At 42.9% G+C, this 19,703-nt stretch overlaps 1 protein-coding gene across 1 annotated transcript in view; it reads left to right on the top strand.

Annotated features, from left to right (window-relative positions):
* Positions 1-7,720: 7,720 nt before the first annotated feature.
* Positions 7,721-19,703, top strand: part of LOC131506618 (zinc finger protein 300-like) — a 54,037-nt gene continuing 42,054 nt past the window's right edge. Inside the window, exon 1 of the mRNA XM_058720425.1 lies at positions 7,721-7,830. The gene's annotated coding sequence lies outside the window, so the exon portion shown is untranslated. The remainder of the gene's footprint in view (positions 7,831-19,703) is intronic.

Here is a 19,703-nt window from a genome sequence, read left to right as displayed (position 1 = left end):
TGATGAAGTCAGGCAGCTCTAGGTCTGGGCTGTTTTGTATGATCCTGCTCGTAGATAGGGGAATGCGTTGGGATCAGTGCATTCCCAAATCTGCCCAACTACCAGAGTCACCTGGGAAGCTTATAACACATTCCCAGGCCCCACTGGAATCACTGTATTAGAATCTCCAGGGGCAGAGGCCAAGAATCTGCCTTCAGACATGTTCCAAACATGATTCTGAGGCAGATGATTCTCTGTCTTCTAGTGGAGAAGTGCCTTGAGATAGCATGCCTTTACTATAATGGAAGATACTGTCTGCGTGGGAACCTGGAAGTTCTGTCTCAAGTCCCACATTCTCTGTAAAGCCTTTCTTACTTCAGATCACAGCCTGTTGAAGGAAAGGGAACCTTGAAGGCCAGAAAGTCTTTCAATGAGTTAAAGCGCAGGGGCATTTGAACAATGACTGACACAGAGTCATTAAATGTTAGTGCTCAATAAATGTTATTCAGCCACCTCCTTTCACTGAAGCCTGGAGATGGAGAACAATTTGTCCAAGTTCCCATAGTAAATCGGTGGCAGAGAGGGAACCAGAATCAAGATCTCTACACTGCAGTCTCAGGCACTCTCCACTTTGTTCTGTTGTCTTTTGAAGGTCATATTTACCCAAAGATACAAAAATGTCTGTCTACCTAGCAGTTTGTCAGAAACCCATTGTTCATTATCATTAGTAGGCATCTGATGACCCTGAAAATATGTGCCTAGCATCATGTTAACACCACGAGAGATGTCAGAGAGTTTTCTGGAAGTTACAGTCTCAGCCCTCCAGGTGTGTCCAACAGAGCCAGGATGAGGATGAGGCAAGTGGGCACCTAGGGTCTTGCAAACGCACAGCTGGCACCTGAGAGTGAGTGTCTCCTTAAATTTTGTACTCTATGTGCCTGACTTGCCTCATCCTAGTCCCAGACCTGGTGTTCACTTTCTTCGGGGGAAAGAAAAAGCCAGAGGCCTGAGGCTTACTGTGGGGCCACACACAGATTACTTTCCTTCTCTGGGCCTCAGAGCCTTTGGCAGTGTCTCATACGGATGGTCTTTGTGGCTCTACAGTTCTCAGGGTCTGAGGAAGGCCTGTGCTGCACCAAACTCAGGAGTACTAGCTTCACGGACAGTGGGCTGTGGGGGTCAGGCGAGCACGGCCTGGCACTGAGGATAGCCTGCACACTGCTTTCAAAAGAGGGCTGAGACTTCCCACCAAGAAGACGAAGACAAACATGAAAAGAGTATGCCCCCGCCTTTTCACCGCCCACATTTTTAGCTCATTTGGTTGATTTGTTCCCAGAACCCTATGTTTTGAAAGATGTTATTCTCCACTGGGCTGTTTCCTCTTGCTCTCAGGTTGAAGTCCAAATTCCTTAGCGCTTCAGACAATGTCCTCAAAATCCAGCCGCACTCCTCTCATTCTACCCCAGCTGTGCTAGACCTTTTTTCAGTTCTTCCAATGTGCCATTCTCTCTTGCCTCCAGGTTTTGTCTAGGCTGTCCCCCCTGCCTGGAGCACTCCACATTCTCTCCTTAACTGGTTCTCTCCTACCATTTATCAGGTCTCCACTTTTGTTCAGGTCCCCTTGCTTTAGTATTGTTCCTAGAGCATCTGATACTTTCTATATCAACCCTTTGTTGTCCTTTATCATCATTTCTTGTTTACTTTCTACACTAAGTCACAAGGTCCACAACAGCTTCATTCCCAAAACTTTGCACGGGGCTTCCTACATGGTAGATGCTCAGTAAATATTAAATAAATGAATGTTAAATAAAATGCTACTTAGCATATAGAATAAGTGGAACTTCAGGTCGACACGTGCTAACAGTTTGAGCAGACAAAACTGGTCTGATTGTAGCTGCTAGTAAGATTCGAGACATGTGAGTTACTGAGTTATCACAGGAGAGTAAATGATTTGCATTGATTTCAGGAGAGGAAGGGTGGAAACAGATGCTGTAGAGGAATCATAAGCCAGTTGTGTTTCCAGCCTGAGAATGTGCTCTCCAGAGTCCCAGACAAATGGGCACCCAGTGCCTCTTCTCCATCCGTTTTGGAGACATAAATAGGGAGCTTACTATTTGGTGGATAGACAGGGACCACAGATGACTTAAAGGAGGTTTTTAAAAAGTACTGATGCTCTCTGTCTCTGAGGAAGATAGAACGTGAGTTAATAAACAAGAGGGGCTATAAAAAGCCAAAACAATGGAAGCCAGCCCTGTCACTGCTGAGTAAGCACTGGACTTGGTGATGGGGTCAGCCAGCCCAACTGATGGGTCCAGATGGGGGCAGCAGAAGGGAGGCCCAGCTCCCATCACCTCAGTGCCAATTTCAAACGGTAGCCCTCTTTTGCAATCAAGAAGGGATTGCAGAACCCAGGTGTGGCCCTGTTGCTGCCGGTTGCCTAAATAACTAGCTGATCCAATCTCAGAGTCAGCCTAGAGACAGGGAGTTCTTTAAGAGACGTAGCTAGAGCCCCTACTTTTGAAACGTGGGCCTTTCAAACTCTGGGCATTGGTTTCCTCATCTATGGAGTAAGAAGTTGGACGAGTTGATCTTATTGTTGGACAGTAAGAGTAACAGCCAGCCCCAAGCATCCTGTATGTACCAGGTATTGCTTTAGATGTGTTAGCTTTTTGAAAAATCCCTGCAGCCTCATGAAGTAGGTAACATTATTATGCCCATTTTGCAGATGAAGAATCTAATACATAGAGAGGTTAAGTAACTTTGCTTAAGGTCATGCAGTTTGATAGGTGGTAGAACCAGGATTCTGACCCAGGTATTTTGTCTCCAGAGCTCTTGCCTTTAATCTCTAAGGCTGCGTTGTCCAACATGGCAGCCACCAGCCAGGTATGGCTAGTGAGTGCCTGGAAGGTGGCTAGGCCAAATTGAGATGTGCTACGAGTATAAAATACACACTGGTTTTAGAAGACTTAGTATGAAAAAGAGAATGTAAAATACCCTAATAAATGTTTGTATCGTTACATGTTAAAATATTAATATTTTATAGATTAGGTTAAAGAAAACATATTCTTGACATTTATTTCACTTGTTTCTTTTTACATTTTAAAAGATGACTGATAGAAAATTTAAAATTATGTAAAATTACATTTTAGAGATGTTATATTTCTATTGGACAGTCCTGGTTTAGGCTATATAATCATGAGATTGGTAAAGGATTATGGTTGTCTGTGAAATCCAGGCTTATCTCCTGGGGCGCCTGGGTGGCTCAGTTGGTTAAACATTTGACTTCAGCTCAGGTCATGATCTCATGGTCCTCGAGGACAAGTCCCGCATCCGGGTGAGCTCGAGCCCAGCTTCGGGTGAGCCCCACTTCTCTCTCTCTCCCTCTTTCTCTGCCCCTCGCTCACTTGTGCCCTCTCTCTCTCTCTCTCTCTAAGAAAGAAAGAGGGGAGGGGAGGGGAGGGGAGGGGAGGGGAAGGGAAGGGAAGGGAAGGGAAGGGAAGGGAAGGGAAGGGAAGGGAAGGGAAGGGAAGGGAAGGGAAGGGAAGGGAAGGGAAGGGAAGGGAAGGGAAGGGAAGGGAAAAAGAAAGAAAAGCAATCCAGGCTTATCTCCTGTCTGAAGTCCCCAAGATCACATCCAGTCTCAGTGATTCAGGAGGAGGACTCACAGAACTCAGCATATAGTCATACTCATGCTATGACTTATTATAGTAAAAAGTCACAAAGCAAAATCAGCAAAGGAAAAATGTGCATGGGACAAAGTCTGGAGGAAACCAGGCATAGGCTTCCAAGAGTCCTCTCCCAGCTGAGTCACAGTATGTGCTTAATTCCTCTAAATGAACAGTGGCAACACATGTAATATGTTGTCTGCCAAGGAGGCTCATTAGAGACTAAGTGCCCATGGCTTTTACTGGGGGCTGGCCATGTAGGCATCATCTGTTTAGCATGTGCCAAAATTCCAGACTTCCAGAAGGAAGGCAGGTGCTCAGCATAAACCACATTGTTTGTATAAAGAGTTTGGGCACGGTGACCTACTCTTATCAGTTCTGGGAATAGTGGAAATCCTCCTGAAAAACTGAAACTGAAGTTCCCAAATGCCAACACAAGGGCCAACTGTGCAAGCAGATTTTTCTAAGCATAGCAGTCCTGCTACGTTAACTCTTTTCTGTAGATCTCCCAATTAAACTTTACCAGGACCTGGCCTGGCAAATACCAGGTGTTGAGCTTTCCTGACATGGGAGTCAACGATTCCCTCTCACTCTGAAGCCTGCTTAGTTGGAGGGAGACTTGTAAAAAAATAATGAACCCCTACAGACTATCTCATTCAATTGGCCCTCATCTGAGAGCTGAATCTCTGAGAGGCTGAGTGATTTGTCTAGGGCCCCACAGCAAATTCAGGCATCTCTAAGAGTCACACCAGGCTGGATACAGTTCCAAGTTTTCAGTCACAATGGCCCTTCCATTCTCTGGGATTCCTTATATGTTTCTAGAACCCCAAACTCTTTTTCCCATTTCTTAGTAGTAGTGAGCCCTACCTATGTCTCTGCTAGCCTCACACCACCCACCTCCATCCTTTCTAGGTTATTGTTGGGCTGGGAGACTATAGTGTTGGAGAAGAATAACAACCTTCATAAATAGTCACTTAACAGTGAACAACCCATATCCTACTTCCTGTGGGTTAACTAACAATGCACAAAACCAACGGGGACTAGAAGGAACTAATAAACTCTAGAGCAAACAAGATGAGGTGGGTAGCTTATCACTGCCCCTCCCTCCCTCTTCTCCCAACATGACCACAGCCAAGAAAAGGCCAGGTCAGGTCTGTGTCATTCCTACCCCTTCCCCAACTCAGAAGGTTCATGCCAAGGGGGCTTGTGAGGTATACTCGAGAAGTTTTGGAGTGAGAGTCTGGAGTCCTGATCCTATCTTAGTATGTCCCATAGCCTAGTCCCTTCTCTGAACCTTGCAATCCCTCCAACTCTGAAATGAGGAAATCAGAATTCTGGGGCTTTGTCCATCCCAGGCAGTCTGTGATGTGCCATTTCTCATGAACTGACCCCAGGGGAGGAGTCCATGAAGATAAATGCAGTGGTGCCCAGGAGAGTCTGCCCAGTCAGGGGTGGGTTATAGGGTGAGGGTGGACTGTGGGTAAATCATATTGTCTCCTTCTTTGTGGGTACCATCGCCCTCAAATGGTTCTTTTGATTTGAAATGAGCGAGGCACTTAGTTCAGAGTCTGCATATCACCACCGCCATCCACATCCCCTGCAAGATGAAGAGGTTGGGCCCCGCACCTCTGGGCCCTAACCTTATTAAGACACACTCTACCACCAGCTGGCTGGGTAACTTCAGCCAAAGCAGAGCCACCCCTCTAGGGTGTGACCTTCCCCCTGGAAGGTGTTAAACGGGGTCCATGCTTTCAGCTCTGCTTGCTCAGTAAGCCTTTTAGGGGGCGCTGATAGATCGTTGGAACAGGAAGAAACTAGAGCAAGAACTCTAAGAACTGAGGAGGTTTTTTTCTCCCCCTTCCAATTCATTCTCTGCCTCCAGAGCCATGCCTTGTCAGTGCCTTTTCCTCATCTTACTGAGCTCTTAAACTTACTAAACTAAGTATTCCACAAGCACGTTAGTAAACAACAGGTGTTTGTTAAGCACTTACTATGTGCTATGCACTATGCTTACTGCTGAGGACTCAGAGTGAACAAGAGATTCTTGCCCACAAGAGGCTTACAGTCTGGTGGGGAGGTGAAAACAAACCAGCTGTGCAGGGTGATGGATACTCTCACAGGGGAAAGTGGCAGCACAGAAAGGGAAACCTAACTCAGATGAGTGGCTGCATGGCTGGCTTCCAGGTGGAAGTAACTAGTAATCTGGGCAGGAGCAGGACGACTCCTTCATGGGCGAGACATGGGAAAGAGTGGGGTTGAAGGAACCACTGGATCGAAGACTGACTAACCTCTTCCAGCTTTTATACTCCGTGTTCCTCATGGCTAAAGCAGAGAGTTCAAGGAGAAAAGTGACTCAAGGTAAGGCTGGAGAGGTAAACAAGGGCAGATGGAGATGGGCTTTGATGACCTTGGACTTTATCCTGAGGACAGCAGACAGAAAAAGCCTCCTTCCTCACATCACTTTGTTTTGTTATTCTTTTATTTCTTTTCACAATTTTAAGTGATCTCATTCATTTATTTTTATCTACCTATTTATGGTCTATTCTATTCTCTTCCCAAGAAGAATGTAAACAACATGGGTGGGGGCCAGGATTAGGGAGATGGGATGGGTGGAGGGGGAAAAGGGAAGGGCAAACAGATTTTAAATACCCATTGTGTGTGCTTAACACAGGGCTGGGCACCTTCTCCTATGTATATTCTTTGAGGAGAGCCCCATTATGACCCCCCTTGTACAAGGGAGGAAACTGAGACTCAGAGGGATGAATTGCCTACCCAAAGTTATCAAGTGTGTCTAATGTGAAAATGGATCCTCTTTTCATTATGGAAGAAAGGGTGATGGAAGGGGATAGGAGAGGAGAAAGGAAAGAGGAGGCGAGCCATCACAGGGAGAAAGAAGGAAGGGAGGAGAGGGCAATGGGCCCAGAGTTGTTCTTGAATCCCAGAAGGTTGACGGGGGCATGTTTATGAGAAACCTCAATAGTCAGAAAGAGCATGACCTCCCAGCCTGCCTGTTCCTGCCCCGTGACTGCTCTAGGCTATAAACAGCCTGTTTATTAACCCCAGGAAACTGGCTCCTCTGCCACTTAGCTTTATCTTCTGGGATGGGCGGCCTTGGAGAGCAGGGGGCGCCGGGCCAAGAGTTTCCAGACTAGGAGGAGTGGCGGTTAGAAAGTCAATGATCCTTTAAGAGCGGGGTCAAAAGAAGCCACAGAGAGCACACAATCTGTCTACATCCACCCCCTTGTAGATTTGCTCCAGGCTGCATGGTGGGTTAATGGGCCCTAAGAACCCTTGACCCAATAGTTGCCACTTTAAGGGAATTAAGCTTGACTCAGCTCATTATTTTCCCTAATGACCACCATCATTAGAGCACTGTGGTGAAATCAAATGAAATAATGGCTATAAAGGCACTTGGCAAACTGAACCCCCCTGAGCATTTGAGAATTTGTTCCCAGTCCAGTCCCTCATGCCTCCCCAATCACCACACCTGCTATTCAATCCCTTAGGACAAATTCACACAGTGACACACACACACACACACACACACACACACACACACACACACACACACATTTTCTCTCTCTCTCTCTCTCTCTCTCTCTCTCTCTCTCTCACTTACTCACTCACCCACCACATGATTACCACCACACAGCAGGTCTCAACTGAAATGAGGGTTATAATAGTACTTATCTGCTAGGTTGTTGGAAGGATTAAACAAGATACTTCTATGAAGGTTAGCACTGTGCCTGGCACCTCCACGTGCTCACTCAGTGTTAGCTACACCTATGCCGAGTGTCCCTTGAGAAATTCCATTAAAAGCCTCCCACAGCAAGTAGCCTGGAATGGGAATATTTTTGAATGGGGAAAAAGAGATGTGGCCGGTATGTGCTGGGGCTGGAATAAGAGGAAGTAGGTTTCATAGACAGTTTGAAGAACTGGGATGAGAATACCAAGAACCCTGTGGAATTTCTGGGAAAGGGAGGGTATGTCCAAACACAAGAACTGGATAAAAAGTCTGAGGATATTTACAATTCAGAAAGAACAGCACAAACACCATCTAGTTCCAAGGCAAGTGGTAGGACGTGGTGACCTTTCAAGGACACAGGAACTTGTGGCCGTAATTGAAAGGTGTTGAAAACTAGCCGAACTCACAGGGCTCATCCTGCTGGTCTCTGCTCCGGAATTGGTGAGTGTGGAGGATCCCCTCCCGCTCCACTTGCACTTCCAGAAACTTCTCTCACTGTTCCCAATAATACTGCCCTACCTTAAGTCTTAGAATCTGTCCCTGTCTTTTCCTTTCTCTCTTAGTCCCACTGGATCTATATATTTTTGAACAGTTCGAGAATTTTTATTCATATAAGTAATACATGATTACATTCTTATAAAATTAAAACTTGATAACTAAGGTGAAAATCCCATTCCACCCTTTCTGCTTTCCATTTTTGTCACAACTCTTCTCTAGCATAATTAGCAGTAGGTTTATTCTTCCAGACTTTTCTCTCTGCCTACACATTCATTGCTTAAAATATATATGTGACAGCTTTTTTTTTGTTTTGTTTTGGTTTACCTTTTTTTTCCCATAAGTATTACGACACATTATTGTGCTACAATTTGCTTTCCCCATCCACTATATGTTTGGGAAATCTGTCCATGCTAGCATTTTTAATCTAATTAATTATTAACCACTGCACAATGTGGGTGTTTTATGGTTTATTTGCTAGCTCCTCCCCTCACCCATCCTTTCACTGACGCAGACAATGCTGCCTGAACATCCTTCATCCACCTTGTGCACATGTGATTTTATTTTTCTGTGACAGAAATCTGGCAGTGGAATTACAGGTTATTGGGGTAAGAACATCCCCTACGGAATCTTAAGTATAAATTCTCCCTAGCTGGTTCCTGGGGCCACATCTTGTGATTCTCAGGTACCATATCTAAAGCACCAGCTTCCTATTTTGAGCTTCCCAGGGAGCATCTCCACCAGAGCTCCCTCAATCTCACATAAGAAAAGTGACCTCATCTCTTCTTCCCTCCCTGCAGCCCCTCTTCTGGAATATATATTCACCTTCTCTCTGTTGCCCAGACATGGAAACTTTAATCATACTGTTCTCCTCTCTCCCTCCAATGTCTAGTGAGATGTCACATCCTGTGGATTTTATCTCAGTAATGTCTTTTGGTCCTCATTCCTTCTCTGGTTATCTTTGGCCAGGATTATTTTAACAGTCTCCTAACTAGTCTTCTTATGCAATCCAACAATTTAATCTTTATAAAGCATGGGTCATGTCATTCTCTTTGGTTGGTTCCCCCCTGAATATGAAATCCAGTAGGATCTCCTTGGCTTGCTCTTCCCAGACTTCTCCAATCTGACTCAGCTTTCTCCTTCTAGCTTTGATCTCTTCAGATTCCTCCTCTTTCAACCTCCAGGCACACTGATCCCCTTGCATTTGCAAATGTACTTGTATTTCTGGACTCTAAGACTTCATTTCCATGTTTCCTCTCCTAGAATTCTCTTTCAGAGCTCTGTCTGCTGAAAGTCCACCATCCCTATTAGGTCCTGTCAAACTGATATGAAGGATGTGATTTCCAGTGTTCTCTCACAAATAGCCAGTTTCTTAACTCTCTGACCATCAATTTTCTTTCCTGTGAAAAAGATATAATCCCTTCCAAGTCTATGGGGAATTTCTAATGAGTGCACATAAAGCACTTAGCATGGTGCCTCTTACAGAGGAAATGGTAACTAAACCTTAGCTCTTACTGTTACCATGCCTCTTTTATAAAGCTTCGCCTTACTGCAAAGTAACGTTCTTGCCTTCCTGGGCTCTCTCCATTCTGGTGGACATTTAGTCTTTCAGTTATTTATGTAGAAGTCTGTCCTCACACCTGATAATGACCCCTTAAAGGGCAGGGCTTCTCCTATATATTTCTGCATGGTGTCCCAGCACAGTGCCTAGAACTGAATTGAATGTAGGGAGAATCCTTTATTGCTGTCAGTTTTGGAAGTGCAGGGGAATGAAGCGAGCCAGCTCTATGGAATCAGAAGGCAGTTTTGAATCCCACCACAGCACTGGGTGGTGAGAATCTGTACACTTACATCACTTACTCTCCCCCCACCTAGTTTCCTTACCTAGAAAATGGGGGAACATATTAATATCTACCTCACAAGCTTGGGAGGAGCTTATGTATGCCAAAGAATTTTCTAGTTGTTTGCTTTTAAAACTTAGCTTGTCCACTCATGGTGGTCTGCTTCCCCCTTGTGGATAAAATTCAAACTGCATATTAAACTCCTAATCCAGAAACCAGAGGTTTATCTCAGCATTGTTTAGATTACTGAAAAACTGAAAACAAACCAGGCCTCCAAATAGGAGTTTGGCTAAATATATTGTGCTACATCCATACAGAAGAATATTATCAAGCCATTTTAATATAATTAGATAGATGTCTATGGTATACTGCTAAAACTCTAGTTATAAACATATAAGCAATGCCCCAAGTTTTCTAAATATCTCTATACATATGAAGGGATAATCCATTAAATGTCTAAATAGTGTTTAATGGGTGGTGGAATTCAGCTTCTTTTCATTTTCTTCTTTACAGTTGGATGTTTGATTTCTCACAATGAGCATATATTTTTGCTGTTAGAAAAATAGAGCTCCTTTAATTGTTGGGAAACTTGTCAGTAAAAACAGATACCCATTAGTACCTGTTGTGACAAGCCAATCTGAATCAGGGAGTACTATGAATCACATATTTAAAAAAATATTTCGGGATGCCTGGGTGGCTCAGTAGGTTAAGCATCTGACTTTTGATTTCGGCTCAGGTAATGATCTCATTGTTCATGAGATAGAGCCCAGAGTTGAGCTCTGCACTCAAAGCCATGGAGCCTGCTTGGAATTCTCTCTCTCCCTCTCTCTGTGCCCTTCCCCTGTGTGCACGTGCATCTTATGAACAGGCCGAATCACAAAGACCATGTTATCATATGTATAGATGCCGAAAATGCATTCAACAAAATTCAGCACCTGCATATAATAAATACACTATAATAGGAATGAATAGTAGGAATAGTAGGAATAGAAGAGAACTGGTACTTCCAGACAATGGAATGTCATTCAGCACTAAAAAGAAATGAGGTATCAAGCCATGAAAAGACACAGAGGAACTTTAAATGCATATACCAAGTGAAAGAGGCCAACCTGAAAAGGCTATATACTGTATGATTCCAATTATATGACATTCTGGAAAAGCCAAAACTCTGGATGCAGTAAAAAGATCAGTCAGTGTTTCTATCAACAATAGCCAGCATATGAAAAGACCTCAAATGTCCACAGATGGATGAATGGATAAAGAAGATGTGGTATATATACACAATGGAGTATTACTCAGCAATCAAAAAGAATGAGATCTTGCCATTTGTAACTACGTGGATGGAACTAGAGGGTATCATGCTAAGCAAAATTAGTCAGTCAGAGAGAGACAAAAATCATATGACTTCACTCATATGAGGATTTTAAGACACAAAACAGATGAACATAAGGGAAGGAAAGCAAAAATAATATAAAAACAGGAAGGGGAACAAAAACATAAGAGGCTCTTAAGTATGGAGAACAAACAGAGGGTTATTGGAGGGATTCTGGGAGGGGGGATGAGCTACGTGGGTAAGGGGCACTAAGGAATCTACTCCTGAAATCATTGTTGCACTATATGCTAACTTGGATGTAAATTGAAAATAAACAAACAAATAAATAAATAGAAAGAAAGAAAGAAGAAAAAGATGAGTGTTTGTCAGGGATTAAGGGGAGGGAACGGTGAATTGGCACATAACAAAGGATTTTTTAGGGCAATGAAACTATTCTGTATGATATTACAATGGTGGATACATGTCATATTACATTTGTAAAAACCTACAGAGTGCAGGGCATCAAGAGTGAACACTATAGATTTTGAATGATTATGATGTTTCCTCTAAATTCATCCATTGTAACAAATGTGCCACGGTGTAGGATAGGAATAGTAGGTAAGGCTATGCACTGTGTGGGGACTCTCTGTACTTTGTGCTCAATTTTTCTGTGAACCTAAAATTGCTCTAAATAAAAAAAATCTACTAAAAATAATAGCTGGTACATCCATGCAATGGAATATTATCCGGCAACAAAAGAAATGTGTTATCAGGCCACACAAAAACATGAATGCATATTAAATGCATATTGCTAAGTGACAGAAGCCAAGCTTCAAAGGCTACTTACCATAGGATTCCATTTATAGGACTCTGGAAAAGGAAACTATACAGGCAATACAAATAGCAATGGTTCTCAGAAATTTAGAGGGGTCAGGGGAGTTGAATAGGCGAAGCACAGGGGATTTTTAGGGTGTGAAACTTTTATGTGACATTAAAATGATGGGTATACTGTGAAATTGTCGAAACCCATAGCACTTTAAGGCACAAACCATAAACTTGAATGTAATCAATTAACAACATAATTTGAGCAGTAGGAGGATTTCACAATGGAGTTTAGACTTTGACAAAAGAATCTAACTGTATTACACATGTATGAAGTAACCTCACTGTAGGGGTGAGGGGAAAAGGTGTCAGCCTGATGGACTTGGGAAATGAGTAGAAGAGTAAGAGTAGAGGCCAATAAACATAAACACTGTACCTAGTTGCTAAAGTTGTTTTCCACGGGGTACAGGATAATAATGCTGAACCACTACACATGTATACTGGAATTGAACAATTAAATAAATGAGTGTCAGGTGGGGGAACCAGGTTTCCCACTGTTGCAGTGACAGGTTACAGATAAGCATGTAGGGAAGGCTAAGATGATCTACGTGCGAGTGGATTAGAGCTAGAGACAGTGTGAAATCATGTTTGGCTTACTGTAGACACAGATCGATACAGAGAGAGATATTCACAGATATTCTCTCTATTCACAGAGAGATATTCACAGAGATATTCCTGTGCACATACAGGAGTCGGTATAAACACATATAGTTCTTTCCTCTCTCAGCTGACAGGGCCTAGAAGCCGTGACACTCCAGTGGCAACAAGCATACCCAGCACCAGATCTGGGTTTCGTTTTTATAGAACAGCTTGAGATATGATTCACATACATACAATTCACCCATATAAAACATATACATTAAAAAATTATTTATTTTGAGAGAGAGAGAGAGCATGTGAGTGTGTGAACAGGGGAGGAGAGAGAGAGAGAGAGAGAGAGAGAGAATGAATCTCAGACAGGCTCCACACTCAGCACGGAGCCCAATGCAGAACTCCATCTCATGACTACGAGATCATGACCTGAGCTGATATCAAGAGTCGGATGCTCAACCAACTGAGCCATGCAGGCACCCCTATAAAGTATATATTTATACGGTTTTATTGTGGTGCAACTATCACCATAATCATTTTTAGAATATTTTCACCAAACTCCCCCACAAACCCATTAGCAGTTACTCTCTGTATCTCCCCAACCTTCCCACCTCTAGACAACCACCAATATACTTGGACCCTGAATTTGCCTAATTGAGACATTTCATATAAGTGAAATATTGCAATGTGTGGTCCTTGTCCCACTTGGCATAATGTTTTCAAGGTTCATCCATGTTGTGGTATGTATCAGTACTTAATTCTTTTCATGGCCAAACAATATTCCATCATATGGATATGCCAGATTTGATTTATCATCCATCAGTTTGTGGACAGTCAGGCTCTTTCTACTTTTCGGCTATTAGGAATAATGCTGCTATGAACATTTATGTAGAGCTCTCTGGAAGAGGCGAAGACCCAGCAGAATCTGTCCTGCAGCCAACCAGGCCCAGAAGGAAAACTGGCCACCTGGGGAAACAAAGAGACGGAGGCCTGGGTCTTTCATCAGCATTTGTCTAACCCAGGGGAATGTGCTGGTCTGTGAGGTGAAGGGAGGGTAAGACCCTCAGCTTCAAAATGTTTCTAAAATCGCTCTCACTCGAATCCCAGACTCACGGTACCCACCTTGCCACATTTCCCCTGCACTCCCTCCATTCACATGGTGAATTCCATCTAACCTCACAGAAACACATTGTACAAAACCTTGCTCTCTCATGCGTCTCACCTAGACACATCATCCCACCCTTTGGACATCCTCTCTTCAGAGCATGACTCACACTCCATGCCATTCTTCATGCCAACTTCTTCTCCAGGTATGCCACACTCAAATCTTCACACTTAGGTCTTCCCAATCTTGCCAACTCTGTCTTTTTTCATCACATCTTGTGGATGGGGAGCTGTCAGGATGCTTCCCAAGTAACTTCTAGTAAAAAAGGAAGGGGGCCGGAAACCTTCTACCCTGCCTTGTCGTTCTAAATTCTGTTCCACGTCCCAGGGCTTTCTCAAGAACTTCTAGTGGATGATTCCTTTTCTGGAGGATACCATTTGTGCATTCTGTAGTATGTAGATTGACAGTCAAGATTTTATATACTGTTGATTCCATTATCCGAAGTAGTTTCCCTTTTATTAACATATTACATTATGGGGCACCTGGGTGGCTCAGCTGGCTGAGCATCTGAGTTGGTTTTGGCTCCCATCACAATCCCAGAGTTGGGGGATGGAGCCCTGCGCTGGGCTCCACGCTCTCTCTCTCTGCCCCTCTTCCTACTGCTCTCGCTCTCTCTCTGATTAAAAAAAAAAAAACAACAAAACTTATTATATTCTATGGTACATTTGTTACAATAAATGAACTGATGTTGATACATTATTATTAACCGAAGCCCATGCTTTATTCAGATTTCTTTAGCTTTTATCTGATGTCCTTTTTCTGTTCCAGGATACCCTCTAGGACACTGTATTAGTCATCATGTCTCCTTAGGCTCCTCTTGGTGGAGGCAGTTTCTGTGACTTTCCTTATTTTTACAACCTTGACAGTCTCGAGAAGGACTGGTCAGGAACTTTGTGGAATGTCCTTCTATTGAGATTTTTCTGATATTTTTCTCATGCTTGGACTGCAGTTATGCATTTTAGGAAGATGACAGAAGCCAAGTGCCATTTCACATCATAGCAAGGGATGTGGTATCAACATGACTTACCAGTGTTGATATCAACATTGATGTGTCTGAGGCAGCGTTTGTCATACTTCTCCACTGCAAAGTTACTCTTTCCCCCTCTCTTTCTACACTATCCAGTTTGGAAGCCACTGCACAGCACACACTTAAGGACTGAGAAGTTATGCTCTCCATTCTTTTATTATTATTATTATTATTATTATTATTATTATTATTATTTTAATCTTTATTTATTTTTGAGAGAGAGAGAGACAGAGCATGATCAGGAGAGGGACAGAGAGAGAGAGGGAGACACAGAATCCGAAGTAGGTTCCAGGCTCTGAGCTGTCAACACAGAGCCTGATGCAGGGCTCGAACCCACAGACAGACCACAAGATCATGACCTGAGCCGAAGTCGGATGCTTAACCGACTGAGCCACCCAGGCACCCCAGATGCTCTCCATTCTTAAGGGCAGAGTTTCTACTGATTTTTAAACTATTTGTTATTTCCTCAGTGGTTACTCTAGGGCTTAGAGAGTGTTTCTTAATTTATCATAATATCCTTCAGATTAATATTAATTTAATCCCAATGATATATAGAAAATTTGCTCCACTCCCCCTACTTCACGCTATTGTTGTCACATATGTTTCTATAGGTTGAAACCCAACAATACAGTGTTATAATTGTTGCTTTACATAATTTTGTCTTTTGACCAAACCAAGAGGATACACACAAATACCTCCCTATTCCCCTATAATTTCTTTCTTCTCCCCTCTTTTGAACTGTAAAATATATCTCTTTATGTTAGAGATCCAACAATTCATTTTTTTTAAGTGATTATTTATTTTGGAAAGCGAGAGAGAGAGAACTTGAGCAGGGGAGGGGGAGAGAAAGAGGGAGACACAGAATCTGAAACAGGCTCTAGGCTCTGATCTGTCAGCACAGAGCCTGATGCGGGGCTTGAACTCATGAGCAATGAGATCATGACCTGAGCTGAAGTCGGACGCTTAGCTGACTGAGCCACCCAGGTGCCCCCCAACAATTCAATTTTCAAAAACAGATTTATGGAGATATAGTTTGTATATCATACAATTCACCCATTCAAAGTGTACAATTCAGTGGTTTCAGGATATTCACAGACACGTGTAGCTACCACCTCAGAAAGACATTCTATACCCTTTAGCCATCATCTCCCTACAACCTCTGAGTATCTGCCTTTCTCTCTAGTTTTCATGGTAGTGGTCTGTCCTGTGACTTCAATTCCCTACAAGATCCAAAAAGAGTTGTTGATTTCCAGTTTGTTCAGATTGTTTTTCTTGTTGTAAAAATGGGATTGACAACTTCCAAGATTTTTCTATGTCTGACAAGAAAGCTCAGTTTCTTCATTCTTTGTTTTTCCCTTTCTTTTTTCAGATTGTATACTAATGACCTATCTTCAATTTTCCTGATTCTCCTGCCGACTTAAATTTACTTTTGAGCCCTTATAGTGAATCTTCATTTCAGGGACTGTACCTTTCAACACCAGAATTTCTACTTGGCTTTTTCAAATAATTTTTATCTATTGATATTTTCTATTTGATGAGTTACTGTCATAATTTCCTTTAGCTTTTTGAAAATATAGTATCTTCTTTGGAATTTTTGCCATATAAGTTCAAAATCTGGGCCTCCTCAAAGTAGTTTCTATTGTCACTGTTTTTCCTGTATAGGGTTATAGTACTGTTTCTTTGTATTGCTCATAGCTTTTGAGATAATACTGTGTAGCCACTTTGGATTATGATGCATCCCTCTCAGGGCTTATTGATGTTGCTCTGTTTTGTTAATTTTGTTGGTTTGCTTAATGGCTTCCCTGGGCTAATTTTGTGGAGTCTATTTTCCCCTACAGTGTGTAGCCTCTGACATCACTGCTCAGTTCTCCTATGTGCTTTCCTAGAAGTCACTCTGGCTCAAAAAACTTAATGTTTAGCCAGTCAGAGGTTGTGCTTAATTAAGCCTCTTGAGCCAGTAAGGCTTCTACTCTTTGTTAATGGATCTGTGTATGACTTGGGGGACTCCTTCAAGTCTTCCCCATGTTTAGTCAGTGACTAGTGCCTTTCACATGCCTGCTCTGGCTGGTCCTTGATGTGTGTGTGATACCTAGACATGCACCCAGCCTTCTGGACAGGGACTATTGTAACTATTATCTTACAAGGCCCTTTATAAGCTATTTCTGTGGTTCTTTCCGTTAAACTCCTGGATGGCCTGCTGTTTCATTTGTTATTACTTGTTTTATAGAACTGTTAGAACTGGAATTGCTTACAACTAGTATCTCTATTTTCAACAATGCCTAAGTCATGCATTCCTCCACACTATGGACCAAAGTCAGCTCCATCTGTGGAGCTTCCAGCCTTCCCTTCTTGCCTTCCCTCTGGACAGGTGTCTAATCTATTGCATTGGAGCAATAGGGGAGGTGGAAGGGACAGCCTGTTTTTCCTGGAGTGACGCGTGTCCTACAAGTGGAGCTGAGGAAACTCCAGGACTTCTCCTCTTGACATGGAAACTCAACCCTACAGGTGGGATTTGGGGGGAGGAATGGAGACCCAAGGTCTTTCTGATTCACTCCTTCCGGGATAGAACCTTTGCCTTCTAAGTGGGGCCTGGTAGAATGAGAGTTTGCCGTCTTTTCATCGTGGCCCTGGACAGAACATCTGCCCTACAGGCTAGAGCATGGGGGGTGGGGTCAGAGCCCGGTATACTTGGCCTTCCTTGCCGTGGGCTGAGCCTCTACGTAGAAGCAGGAGCTAGGTTGGGCATGGAAGCCCATCTTCTTAGCTGCAGCTGACTAAAGCTGAGCTTCTGTACCATGGAGCTGGGGTGGCAGATGAGGCTGTAACTTTGAAGATCTCAGACCTGAATGAGATTTCAGCCTCTTAACAGGATCTTTTTTCCGAGTCCCTTTATTTCACTGAAAAGGTTTATCAGGTTGTTGATGTTTAAAGTCTTTTAAAACATTCTGTTCTTATATGAAGTCTAGAACAGTTGGTTTTTCTTGAACTCTGTAAGATCCCAAATGTCTGGACTCTATTTGCTTTCATTTTGGCTTGTCAATCATTGATTTTGCCTGAGTTTCTCTCTTTCTTATCGTAGCTTGCCAAAGGCAGCAAGTATCAACCACAAATATTACTAACATTCTGTTTTCTAATATCTTCTAGAGCTGTCAGCACAGTAGGCTTATGTAGAGGAGACAATTTTACCGCACGTTTTGCCAGTTTGTCACCATCCTTCCAGGCTTTGACATCAGTTTTCTCACTCCCAGAGAACTAGGCCAATGTCACCTATTTTAGTTTTTGTGACATTAGTAGTACACTTGTAGAAGCAACCTCTAAACAAAATGACTTAATACAGAACAATGCAGGGTGGTGGTTCCAGGCCCATACGCTTGCTTCTAAGAATGAAAAAGAATGATGCATGCAACCCCCACAGTCCTATCTCCTTCCATCAAAGCCCTGATCACAGCGAATTGTTTCCCTTGTCTAATTACAATGGGAACTCCAATTATACACTTGAAAAATCTAAACACAGCTAACATCTTATGAGCACCATACATGTATTACATTGTGTAATCCTTGCAATAACCCAAGAAATCACAGCACTATTCTAATTCACAGAAGAGACCGTAAGACTCAAAGCAAATCCACAGTCTAGATCTAGCTGGCTCCCGAATGAGAGCTCTCACACTACCTCACATTTTTTTTTCTGTATTCCTAAACCTCTACTAAAACTCACTTCAGAAGAATGAAGCTCCGTCTCTAATTAATAAATTAGGAACAAATTGACTTCTAATGCCACAGATATTCACATAGAAATTTACAGCATATCTAGTGCCCACCACGGAGTGGATTTTATTTGTAAAAATGAATTATTCTTTCTGAAAAAAGTCTCTACATTTCTGAATTATAAAATCCTTATTAAAATATTTACTATTCTATCACGAGGTGAAATATACAGAAATGGTACACAATACAACATACCCCGAATCATACTGTTAGGTTATAGAGTACTTATAATTTTTAAAAAATATTTATTCTTGAGAGAGAGAGAGAGAGAGAGAGAGAGAGCGCGCGCAAGTGTAAGTGGGGGAGGGTCAGAGAAAGGGAGACACAGAATCCAAAGCAGGCTTCAGGCTCCGAGCTGTCAGCACAGAGCCCGATGTGGGGCTCGAACTCACAAACCGCTGAGCCGAAATCGGACACTTAACTGACTGAGCCACCCAGATCCCCTGAGTAATTTTGTTGTTTATTTATTATTTTTGGGAGGATGGGGGAGGGGCAGAGAAAGAGAGAGGGCAGAGAAAGAGAGAGGGCAGAGAAAGAGAAAGGGCAGAGAAAGAGAGAGATGGAGACACAGACCTGAAGCAGGCTCCAGACTCTGAGCTGTCAGCACAGAGCCTGACATGGGGCTTGAACTCACAGACCACAAAACCATTACCTGAGCCAAAGTCGGATGCTCAACTGACTGAGCCACCCAGGTGCCCCTAGAGTACTTATGACTTGGACACTCAGTTTTATGAAGTGTCCCAGTGAAAAGGAGCAGTAGTGTGTGTATTAGTTTGCTGTGCTGCCATAACAAAATCCATAAACTGGGTAGCTTAAGAAACTGAAATTTATTTTCTCACACTTCTGGAGGCTGGGAGTCCAAGATCAAGGTGCCAGCAGGGTTGGCTTCCTCTGAGGTCATCTTCCTGCTGCCTCTTCCCACGGTCTTTCCTCTGAGCACGTACATCCCTGGTGTCCTAATCTCCTTTTCTTATGAGGACACTGGTCCCATATGAGTAGGGCCTACTCTAATGGCTTCATTTTAACTTAATTACTCATTAGAGGCCCTATTTCCAAAAATAGTGATATTCTGAGGTACTGGGCATTAAGGCTTTAATTAGGGAACACAATAACAATATGGAAGAAGGGGGTGGTTTAGTCACCAAAAACCACTATTTAAATCATAGTGAATGTTGTAAGAAGCCATGACTACTTTCTTTTGCCCACTTTCATGTATCTATGTCATATATAAAT

Source organism: Neofelis nebulosa, chromosome 1, assembly GCF_028018385.1.
Source record: "Neofelis nebulosa isolate mNeoNeb1 chromosome 1, mNeoNeb1.pri, whole genome shotgun sequence".
Taxonomy (NCBI): domain Eukaryota; kingdom Metazoa; phylum Chordata; class Mammalia; order Carnivora; family Felidae; genus Neofelis; species Neofelis nebulosa.
This window is presented reverse-complemented; position numbering and strand designations above follow the sequence as displayed.